Genomic DNA, 10,634 nt, shown 5'->3' on the forward strand with positions numbered 1-10,634 from the left:
CTGGCAACCCTTGGCATTCCTTTTTCTGTAAGGACACAGTGATTGGATTTAGGCCCAATCCAGTAGGACCTCATCATAACTTGATTACATCTGCAAAGACCTTTTCCAAATAAGGTCACTTTCATAGGTACTGAGAGTTAAGACTTCAACATTTCTTTTTGGTGGACTCGGTTCAACCCATGACATGTGGGAATACACCTTCCAGGCTTGGGAAACAGCAACCAAGCCAGGGAAGCTAGAGATGCTTAGATGCATTTGAGACTCTGCTTACCTTTGGGATAAAGAGGAGTTTGTTCTAGCATTGTGTTATCTCTGCTGTTTCTTTCTCAAATATATAGTATATAGGGGACAAACCTTAAAAATTGAAAGCATATTAGATCACAATGCCTACTACACACACAGGGGGTGTCCTTTGATTTATTGTTGGTACCCTGAAGGTAGAACTGGAAGATGAGAAACAAGATTTGGTGACTGTAGTTAAGAATATAGTATTGTGCACTTGAAATTTGCCTGGGGTGGGGGGTGGGGTGGAGGCAGTGCCTAGGTGGCTCAGTTGGTTAAGCATCTGACTCTTGATTTCAGCTCAGGTCACTGTTCATGAGTTTGAGTCCTGTGTTAGGCTCTGCGCTGACAGCATGGAGCTTGCTTGGGTGGGATTCTCTCTCCCTCTCTCTGCCCCTCTCCTGCTCACTCTCTCCCTATCAAAATAAATAAGAAAAATAAAAAAAAAGAAATTTGCTGGGAGTAGATCTTAAGCATTCTTAACACACACACACAGAGCTAACTATGTTAACTATTAACTATGTGGGGTGGTGATGTGTTGATTATCTTGATCTTGGTAATCATTGTATAATGTATATTCCTATCAAATCATTACATTATATTTGCCAATTATCCTACAATAAAATTAAAAAAGAATTTAACTTGGAAAATCAAGAAGATGGAAAAGAATTAAGGAGTAAATTTCACAGACAGGTTTATCATTAGGAAGTCAGTGCTTGAGCAAGTCCAAGAAGTTCTATACTTTGAAATAATTCCTTTTTCTTCAGTCCTGAATTTAGGTAGACTGTTATTTACTGCCTTTAGGGGTTTATATGCATTTCAATTTTAGGTTTTGGCTTAAAAAGGGAAACTTAATTCTTTCAAGACAACTTTCACAAGTGACAGAGTGGTGATCCTTTCTTTTTCTGTATTTCTGAGAATGTACACTTTTCATAATTGACTTAACTCTACATGGGAAAAGAGAGCTGTTCTTTATTTTTTTAATTGAACAATGATTGACATAAAATATTATATTGGTTTCAGGTGTACAACAGTGATTCAATATTTATATACGCCAAGAAATGGTCATCACAATATGTCTAGCTACTATGTTACCATATAGATATTACAATATCATTGACTATATTCCCTAATCTGTACTTTTCATTCCCACAACTTATTTATTTTATAACTACAACATCATACCTCTTACTCTCTTTCATTTATTTCATTCATACTCCCTATTCTCCTCTCTGGCAAACAACAATTTATTCTCTATATCTGTGTCTGTTTCTTTTTTATTTTGCTTATCTGTTTGCTTTATATTTTAGATTGCACATGTAAGTGAAATCATATGGTATTTATCTTTGTATGAGTTATTTCATTTAGCAGAGTACCCTTTAGGTCCATCCATATTGTTGCAATTGGCAAGATTTCACTCTTTTTTACGACTAGGTAATATTCCATTGTATATGTTATATATATATATATGGTGTGTGTGTGTGTATATATATATATATACACACACACACACCATATATATATATATGGTATTGTATATGTATATATGTATGTACATATGTGTATATATATGTATATACATGTGTAAACATATATATATATATATATACACACACACACACACACCACATCCCCTTAAAAATTATTTTTTCTTTAAAATTTTTTTTTATACCACATCCTCTTTATCCATTCATCTATCGATGGACACTTAGGTTGTTCTGTATGTTGGATATTGTAAGTAATGCTGCAATAAACATAGCAGTTCATATGTCTTTTTGAATTAGTGTTTTCATTTTCTTTGGCTAAATATCCAGAAGTGGAATTGCTGGATCATATGGTAGTTCTATTTTTAATTTTTTGAAAAACCTCCACACTTTTCCACAGTGGCTGTACCAATTTGCATTCCCACCAAGGAGTTCCCTTTTCTCCACTTTGTTGCCAACATTTGTTATTTCTTGTCATCCCCCCCCCCCCCATCTTTTTGATACTAGCCATTCTGACAGGTGTAAGGTGATATCTCATTGAGATTTTGACTTGCATTTCCCTGATGATGAGTGATGCTGAACATCTTTTAGTGTGTCTCTTAGCCATCTGGAGGTCTTCTTTGGAAAAGTGACAGGGCCTCTATTCATTTTCTTTCTTTCTTTCTCTCTTCTTCTTCTTTTTTGAGAGGGAGAGAGAGAGAGAGGGAGGGAGAGAGAGAGCACAATGAGCAAGGGGCAGAGAAAGAGGGAGAAGCAGGGCTCACCCAAAGCAGGGCTCAAGCTCACCTGAGGTGGGACCCAAACTCATGAACTGTGAGATCATGACTTGAGCTGAAGTCAGATGCTTTAACTGACTGAGCCACCCAGGCACCCAGCTCTGTTCATTTTTTAATTGGATTGTTTTTCTGATATTGAGTTATATGAGTTCTTTATATATTTTGAATGTTAACCCCTTATGGGATACACATAATTTACAAATATCTTCTCCCATTCAGCAGATCACCTTTTTGTTTTGTTGATGGTTTCCTTTGCTGTGCAAAAGTTTTTTAGTTTGATGTAGTCCCAATAGTTTAGTTTTGCTTTTGCTGTCTTTGCCTTGAGAGACAGATCCAAAAAAAAATTGCCAAAAGCAATGTCATAGAGCTTACCTCCTCTGTTTTCTTCTAGGAATTTTATGGTTTCCGGTCTTACATTTAAGTCTTACACCCATTTTGAGTTTATTTTTGTATATGGTGTTAAAAAAGCAGTCCAGTTTCATTCATTTGCATATAGTTGTTAAAAACTCTCTAAGCTTTTCTTACACATGGCGGGGGTGAGGGACAAATTTCAGACTACGGGGGCTAATCACAGAGCTTTGCATACAGAAAATGTTCATTAGATATGTGTTAAATTGCCTTGAATCTAATTGAATTAAAGCTTAAGATGAACTATGAATGAACCACTGAGATAAATAAAATTAAAAAGATTATATAGATATTATAAGCCTGGGATATAAATCTTCAAAAAAAAAAAGAAATTTTAGGACAAGATTTCTATCCAATATGAACTTTAATGAATTCTTTTTTTACTTATTTATTTTTTAAGTAATCTGCATGCCCAACATGGGGTTTGAACTCATGACCCCAAGATCAAGAGTCACATGCTCTACCTATTGAACCAACCAGGGGCACAGTTGGTTAAGTGCTCGACTCTTGATTATGGCTCAGGTCATAATCTCATGGTTTGTGAGATTGAGCCCTATGTTGGGCTCTACAGTGGCGGTGCAGGGCCTGCTTGGGATTCTCTCTCTGCCTTTCTCTCTGCCACTCCAATACTTGTGGTCTCTCTCTCTCTTTCAAAATAAATAAGAATAAATCTTAAAAAAATATTGTGGGGTGCTATAGAATAGGTTTCATAAATGGTACAAAGGTTTAGAAGCTTCATATTTGTAAAAGATCTCCAGCCTAGTTTATTTTTTATTCCTAGTTAGACCTTTTCTATCAAAGCATGCCACCTCTCCATCTGGTCTGTGTCTCCTCAGGAAAAGAGCTCAACTGCTATGACTTATTATATATTTCAAAAGTCGATAAAATGTGACTCATTTTAACAAATATTTAATGAATGACTGGAGACCTCATCTTCTTTTTTCTTTCTTCTTCTTTTTTGATGTCTGATCTTATTTATTTGTTACTTGTAGATAATCTCATATTTGACCAGACTCAGAAGTAGAAGCTCTCAGAGAAGACAGCCTCTGTCTCTTGACGATCTGTTCCCGGCATTTTCCTTTGTTTTTTTTTTTTTTTTTTTTTCTGAAATTTATTGACAAATTGGTTTCCATACAACACCCAGTGCTCATCCCAAAAGGTGCCCTCCTCAATACCCATCACCCACCCTCTCCTCCCTCCCACCCCCCATCAACCCTCAGTTTCTTCTCAGTTTTTTACAGTCTCTTATGCTTTGGCTCTCTCCCATTCTAACCTCTTTTTTTTTTTTTTTTTTTTCCTTCCCCTCCCCCATGGGTTCCTGCCAAGTTTCTCAGGATCCACATAAGAGTGAGACCATATGGTATCTGTCTTTCTCTGTATGGCTTATTTCACTTAGCATCACACTCTCCAGTTCCATCCACGTTGCTACAAAAGGCCATATTTCATTTTTTCTCATTGCCATGTAATATTCCATTGTGTATATAAACCACAATTTCTTTATCCATTCATCAGTTGATGGACATTTAGGCTCTTTCCATAATTTGGCTATTGTTGAGAGTGCTGCTATGAACATTGGGGTACAAGTGGCCCTATGCATCAGTACTCCTGTATCCCTTGGATAAATTCCTAGCAGTGCTATTGCTGGGTCATAGGGTAGGTCTATTTTTAATTTTCTGAGGAACCTCCACACTGCTTTCCAGAGCGGCTGCACCAATTTGCATTCCCACCAACAGTGCAAGAGGGTTCCCGTTTCTCCACATCCTCTCCAGCATCTATAGTCTCCTGATTTGTTCATTTTGGCCACTCTGACTGGCGTGAGGTGATACCTGAGTGTGGTTTTGATTTGTATTTCCCTGATAAGGAGCGACGCTGAACATCTTTTCATGTGCCTGTTGGCCATCCGGATGTCTTCTTTAGAGAAGTGTCTATTCATGTTTTCTGCCCATTTCTTCACTGGGTTATTTGTTTTTCGGGTGTGGAGTTTGGTGAGCTCTTTATAGATTTTGGATACTAGCCCTTTGTCGGATATGTCATTTGCGAATATCTTTTCCCATTCCGTTGGTTGCCTTTTAGTTTTGTTGGTTGTTTCCTTTGCTGTGCAGAAGCTTTTTATCTTCATAAGGTCCCAGTAATTCACTTTTGCTTTTAATTCCCTTGCCTTTGGGGATGTGTCGAGTAAGAGATTGCTACGGCTGAGGTCAGAGAGGTCTTTTCCTGCTTTCTCCTCTAAGGTTTTGATGGTTTCCTGTCTCACATTTAGGTCCTTTATCCATTTTGAGTTTATTTTTGTGACTGGTGTGAGAAAGTGGTCTAGTTTCAACCTTCTGCATGTTGCTGTCCAGTTCTCCCAGCACCATTTGTTAAAGAGGCTGTCTTTTTTCCATTGGATGTTCTTTCCTGCTTTGTCAAAGATGAGTTGGCCATACGTTTGTGGGTCTAGTTCTGGGGTTTCTATTCTATTCCATTGGTCTATGTGTCTGTTTTGGTGCCAATACCATGCTGTCTTGATGATGACAGCTTTGTAGTAGAGGCTAAAGTCTGGGATTGTGATGCCTCCTGCTTTGGTCTTCTTCTTCAAAATTCCTTTGGCTATTCGGGGCCTTTTGTGGTTCCATATGAATTTTAGGATTGCTTGTTCTAGTTTCGAGAAGAATGCTGGTGCAATTTTGATTGGGATTGCATTGAATGTGTAGATAGCTTTGGGTAGTATTGACATTTTGACAATATTTATTTTTCCAATCCATGAGCAGGGAATGTCTTTCCATTTCTTTAAATCTTCTTCAATTTCCTTCAGAAGCTTTCTATAGTTTTCAGCATACAGATCCTTTACATCTTTGGTTAGATTTATTCCTAGGTATTTTATGCTTCTTGGTGCAATTGTGAATGGGATCAGTTTCTTTATTTGTCTTTCTGTTGCTTCATTGTTAGTGTATAAGAATGCAACTGATTTCTGTACATTGATTTTGTATCCTGCAACTTTGCTGAATTCCTGTATCAGTTCTAGCAGACTTTTGGTGGAGTCTATCGGATTTTCCATGTATAATATCATGTCATCTGCAAAAAGCGAAAGCTTGACTTCATCTTTGCCAATTTTGATGCCTTTGATTTCCTTTTGTTGTCTGATTGCTGATGCTAGAACTTCCAGCACTATGTTAAACAGCAGCGGTGAGAGTGGGCATCCTTGTTGTGTTCCTGATCTCAGGGAAAAAGCTTTCAGTTTTTCCCCGTTGAGGATGATGTTAGCTGTGGGCTTTTCATAAATGGCTTTTATGATCTTTAAGTATGTTCCTTCTATCCCGACTTTCTCAAGGGTTTTTATTAAGAAAGGGTGCTGGATTTTGTCGAAGGCCTTTTCTGCATCGATTGACAGGATCATATGGTTCTTCTCTCTTTTTTTGTTAATGTGATGTATCACGTTGATTGATTTGCGAATGTTGAACCAGCCCTGCATCCCAGGAATGAATCCCACTTGATCATGGTGAATAATTCTTTTTATATGCCGTTGAATTCGATTTGCTAGTATCTTATTGAGAATTTTTGCATCCATATTCATCAGGGATATTGGCCTGTAGTTCTCTTTTTTGACTGGGTCTCTGTCTGGTTTAGGAATCAAAGTAATACTGGCTTCATAGAATGAGTCTGGAAGTTTTCCTTCCCTTTCTATTTCTTGGAATAGCTTGAGAAGGATAGGTATTATCTCTGCTTTAAACGTCTGGTAGAACTCCCCTGGGAAGCCATCTGGTCCTGGACTCTTATTTGTTGGGAGATTTTTGATAACCGATTCAATTTCTTCGCTGGTTATGGGTCTGTTCAAGCTTTCTATTTCCTCCTGATTGAGTTTTGGAAGCGTGTGGGTGTTCAGGAATTCGTCCATTTCTTCCAGGTTGTCCAATTTGTTGGCATATAAGTTTTCATAGTATTCCCTGATAATTGTTTGTATCTCTGAGGGATTGGTTGTAATAATTCCATTTTCCTTCATGATTTTATCTATTTGGGTCATCTCCCTTTTCTTTTTGAGAAGCCTGGCTAGAGGTTTGTCAATTTTGTTTATTTTTTCAAAAAACCAACTCTTGGTTTCGTTGATCTGCTCTACAGTTTTTTTAGTTTCTATATTGTTTATTTCTGCTCTGATCTTTATTATTTCTCTTCTTCTGCTGGGCTTAGGCTGCCTTTGCTGTTCTGCTTCTAGTTCCTTTAGGTGTGCTGTTAGATTTTGTATTTGGGATTTTTCTTGTTTCTTGAGATAGGCCTGGATTGCAATGTATTTTCCTCTCAGGACTGCCTTTGCTGCGTCCCAAAGCGTTTGGATTGTTGTATTTTCATTTTCGTTTGTTTCCATATATTTTTTAATTTCTTCTCTAATTGCCTGGTTGACCCACTCATTCGTTAGTAGGGTGTTCTTTAACCTCCATGCTTTTGGAGGTTTTCCAGACTTTTTCCTGTGGTTGATTTCAAGCTTCATGGCATTGTGGTCTGAAAGTAAGCATGGTATAATTTCAATTCTTGTAAACTTATGAAGGGCTGTTTTGTGACCCAGTATATGATCTATCTTGGAGAATGTTCCATGTGCACTCGAGAAGAAAGTATATTCTGTTGTTTTGGGATGCAGAGTTCTAAATATATCTGTCAAGTCCATCTCATCCAATGTCTCATTCAGGGCCCTTGTTTCTTTATTGACCGTGTGTCTAGATGATCTATCCATTTCTGTAAGTGGTGTATTAAAGTCCCCTGCAATTACCACATTCTTATCAATAAGGTGGCTTATGTTTATGAGTAATTGTTTTATATATTTGGGGGCTCCGGTATTCGGTGCATAGACATTGATAATTGTTAGCTCTTCCTGATGGATAGACCCTGTAACTATTATATAATGTCCTTCTTCATCTCTTGTTACAGCCTTTAATTTAAAGTCTAGTTTGTCTGATATAAGTATGGCTACTCCAGCTTTCTTTTGGCTTCCAGTCGCATGATAAATAGTTCTCCATCCCCTCACTCTCAATCTAAAGGTGTCCTCAGGTCTAAAATGAGTCTCTTGTAGACAGCAAATAGATGGGTCTTGTTTTTTTATCCATTCTGATACCCTATGTCTTTTGGTTGGCGCATTTAATCCATTTACATTCAGTGTTATTATAGAAAGATACGGGTTTAGAGTCATTGTGATGTCTGTATGTTTTATGCTTATAGTGATGTCTCTGGGACTTTGTCTCACAGGGTCCCCCTTAGGATTTCTTGTAGGGCTGGTTTAGTGGTGACAAATTCCTTCAGTTTTTGTTTGTTTGGGAAGACCTTTATCTCTCCTTCTATTCTAAATGACAGACTTGCTGGATAAAGGATTCTTGGCTGCATATTTTTTCTGTCTAGCACCCTGAAAATCTCTTGCCAATTCTTTCTGGCCTGCCAAGTTTCAAAAGAGAGATCAGTCACGAGTCTTATAGGTCTCCCTTTATATGTGAGGGCACGTTTACCCCTTGCTGCTTTCAGAATTTTCTCTTTATCCTTGTATTTTGCCAGTTTCACTATGATATGTCGTGCAGAAGATCGATTCAAGTTACGTCTGAAGGGAGTTCTCTGTGCCTCTTGGATTTCAATGCCTTTTTCCTTCCCCAGTTCAGGGAAGTTCTCAGCTATGATTTCTTCAAGTACCCCTTCAGCACCTTTCCCTCTCTCTTCCTCCTCTGGGATACCAATTATGCGTATATTATTTCTTTTTAGTGTATCACTTAATTCTCTAATTTTCCCCTCATACTCCTGGATTTTTTTATCTCTCTTTTTCTCAGCTTCCTCTTTTTCCATAACTTTATCTTCTAGTTCACCTATTCTCTCCTCTGCCTCTTCAAGCCGAGCTGTGGTGGTTTCCATTTTGTTATGCATTTCGTTTAAAGCGTTTTTCAGCTCCTCGTGACTGTTCCTTAGTCCCTTGATCTCTGTAGCAAGAGATTCTCTGCTGTCCTGTATACTGTTTTCAAGCCCAGCGATTAATTTTATGACTATTATTCTAAATTCACTTTCTGTTATATTATTTAAATCCTTTTTGATCAGCTCATTAGCTGTTGTTATTTCCTGGAGATTCTTCTGAGGGGAGTTCTTCCGCTTGGTCATTTTGGATAGTCCCTGGCGTGGTGAGGACCTGCAGGGCACTTCCCCTGTGCTGTGGTGTATAGCTGGAGTTGGTGGGCGGGGCCGCAGTCAGACCTGATGTCTGCCCCCAGCCCACCGCTGGGGCCACAGTCAGACTGGTGTGTGCCTTCTCTTCCCCTCTCCTAGGGGCGGGATTCACTGTGGAGTGGTGTGGCTCGTCTGGGCTACTTGCACCCTGCCAGGCTTGTGATGCTGGGGATCTGGCGTATTAGCTGGGGTGGGTAGGCAAGGTGCTCGGGGGCAGGAGGGGCAGGCTTAGATCGCTTCTCCTTAGGTGATCCACTTCAGGAGGGGCCCTGTGGCAGCGGGAGGGAGTCAGATCCGCTGCCGGAGGTTTGTCTCCGCAGAAGCGCAGAGTTGGGTGTTTGCGCGGAGCGAGCAAGTTCCCTGGCAGGAACCGGTTCCCTTTGGGATTTCGGCTGGGGGGTGGGCGGGGGAAATGACGCTGGCGAGCGCCTTTGTTCCCCACCAAACTGAGCTCTGTTGTCAGGGGGCTCAGCAGCTCTCCCTCCCTTTGTCCTCCAGCCTTCCCGCTTTCCGAGCAGAGCTGTTAATTTCTGACCTCCCAGACGCTAAGTCGCGCTTGCTGTCGGAACACAGTCCACCCGGCCCCTCCGCTTTTGCAAGCCCGACTCGGGGGCTCTGCTTGGCCGGCGAGCCGCCCCTCCGCCCCGGCTCCCTCCCGCCAGTCCGTGGAGCGCGCACCGCCTCGCCGCCCTTCCTACCCTCTTCCGTGGGCCTCTCGTCTGCGTTTGGCTCCGGCGACTCTGTTCTGCTAATCCTCTGGCGGTTTTCTGGGTTATTTAGGCAGGTGTAGATGGAATCTAAGTGATCAGCAGGACGTGCGGTGAGCCCAGCGTCCTCCTAAGCCGCCATCTTGCCGCCGAATCCCCCGGCATTTTCCTTTGGCCTCCTTCATTCTCTTGTCCAAAAGTTTATCATATTTTGCAGCCTCTTGCTTATTTTTCATAGTACACTGTTTCTTCGAAGCAATACGCTATCGTTTGTGTTGGAGGACACATGGAATAACAAGATGTTGAACCCTGGGTGCTCTGGTTTTTGGTTTCTTACTTTCTTTTAGGGTCTTTCTCACAACACGAGTGGCCATCATCTTCTTTAGAGAGACTGAAAAGTTTGCGGATTCTGCTAGCTCTTTTGGGCCCCAGGTGACGAGACACACTAATACTAGCGAGTCCAGGAGTATCCTTCTCCCCTTTTTTCACAATAACCAAGTTGAGAACACTGAGATTGGCATCCACAATGCAACCCCGATCAAATTTGCACTTTCTTTCCCCAGTCTTCCTTTGTCGGTAGTAGGAATGCCCCTTACTCAGCAGCAGGCGGACACGGCCATGGGTCAAGATGCCCTGCTTCATGGGGAAGCCCTGTGTGTCATTGCCACCACTGGTTCGGACCATGTAACCCTTCCACTCTTCACCAAGAGCATCAGCAGCTTCTGTGGCCATTCCCTTTGAAGTTTGCATTTATCATCCACGTCAATGAGTTTCTGGCAGCCAGTAGCTGGGAAAGAGATGTTCGGCTTCAT

The 10,634-nt window shown here is 40.5% G+C and overlaps 1 pseudogene; it reads right to left on the minus strand.

Annotated features, from left to right (window-relative positions):
* Positions 1–865: 865 nt before the first annotated feature.
* Positions 866–10,634, minus strand: LOC122469201 (annotated as a pseudogene).

The sequence above is a fragment of the Prionailurus bengalensis genome, chromosome B1, assembly GCF_016509475.1.
Source record: "Prionailurus bengalensis isolate Pbe53 chromosome B1, Fcat_Pben_1.1_paternal_pri, whole genome shotgun sequence".
In the NCBI taxonomy this organism is placed as follows: domain Eukaryota; kingdom Metazoa; phylum Chordata; class Mammalia; order Carnivora; family Felidae; genus Prionailurus; species Prionailurus bengalensis.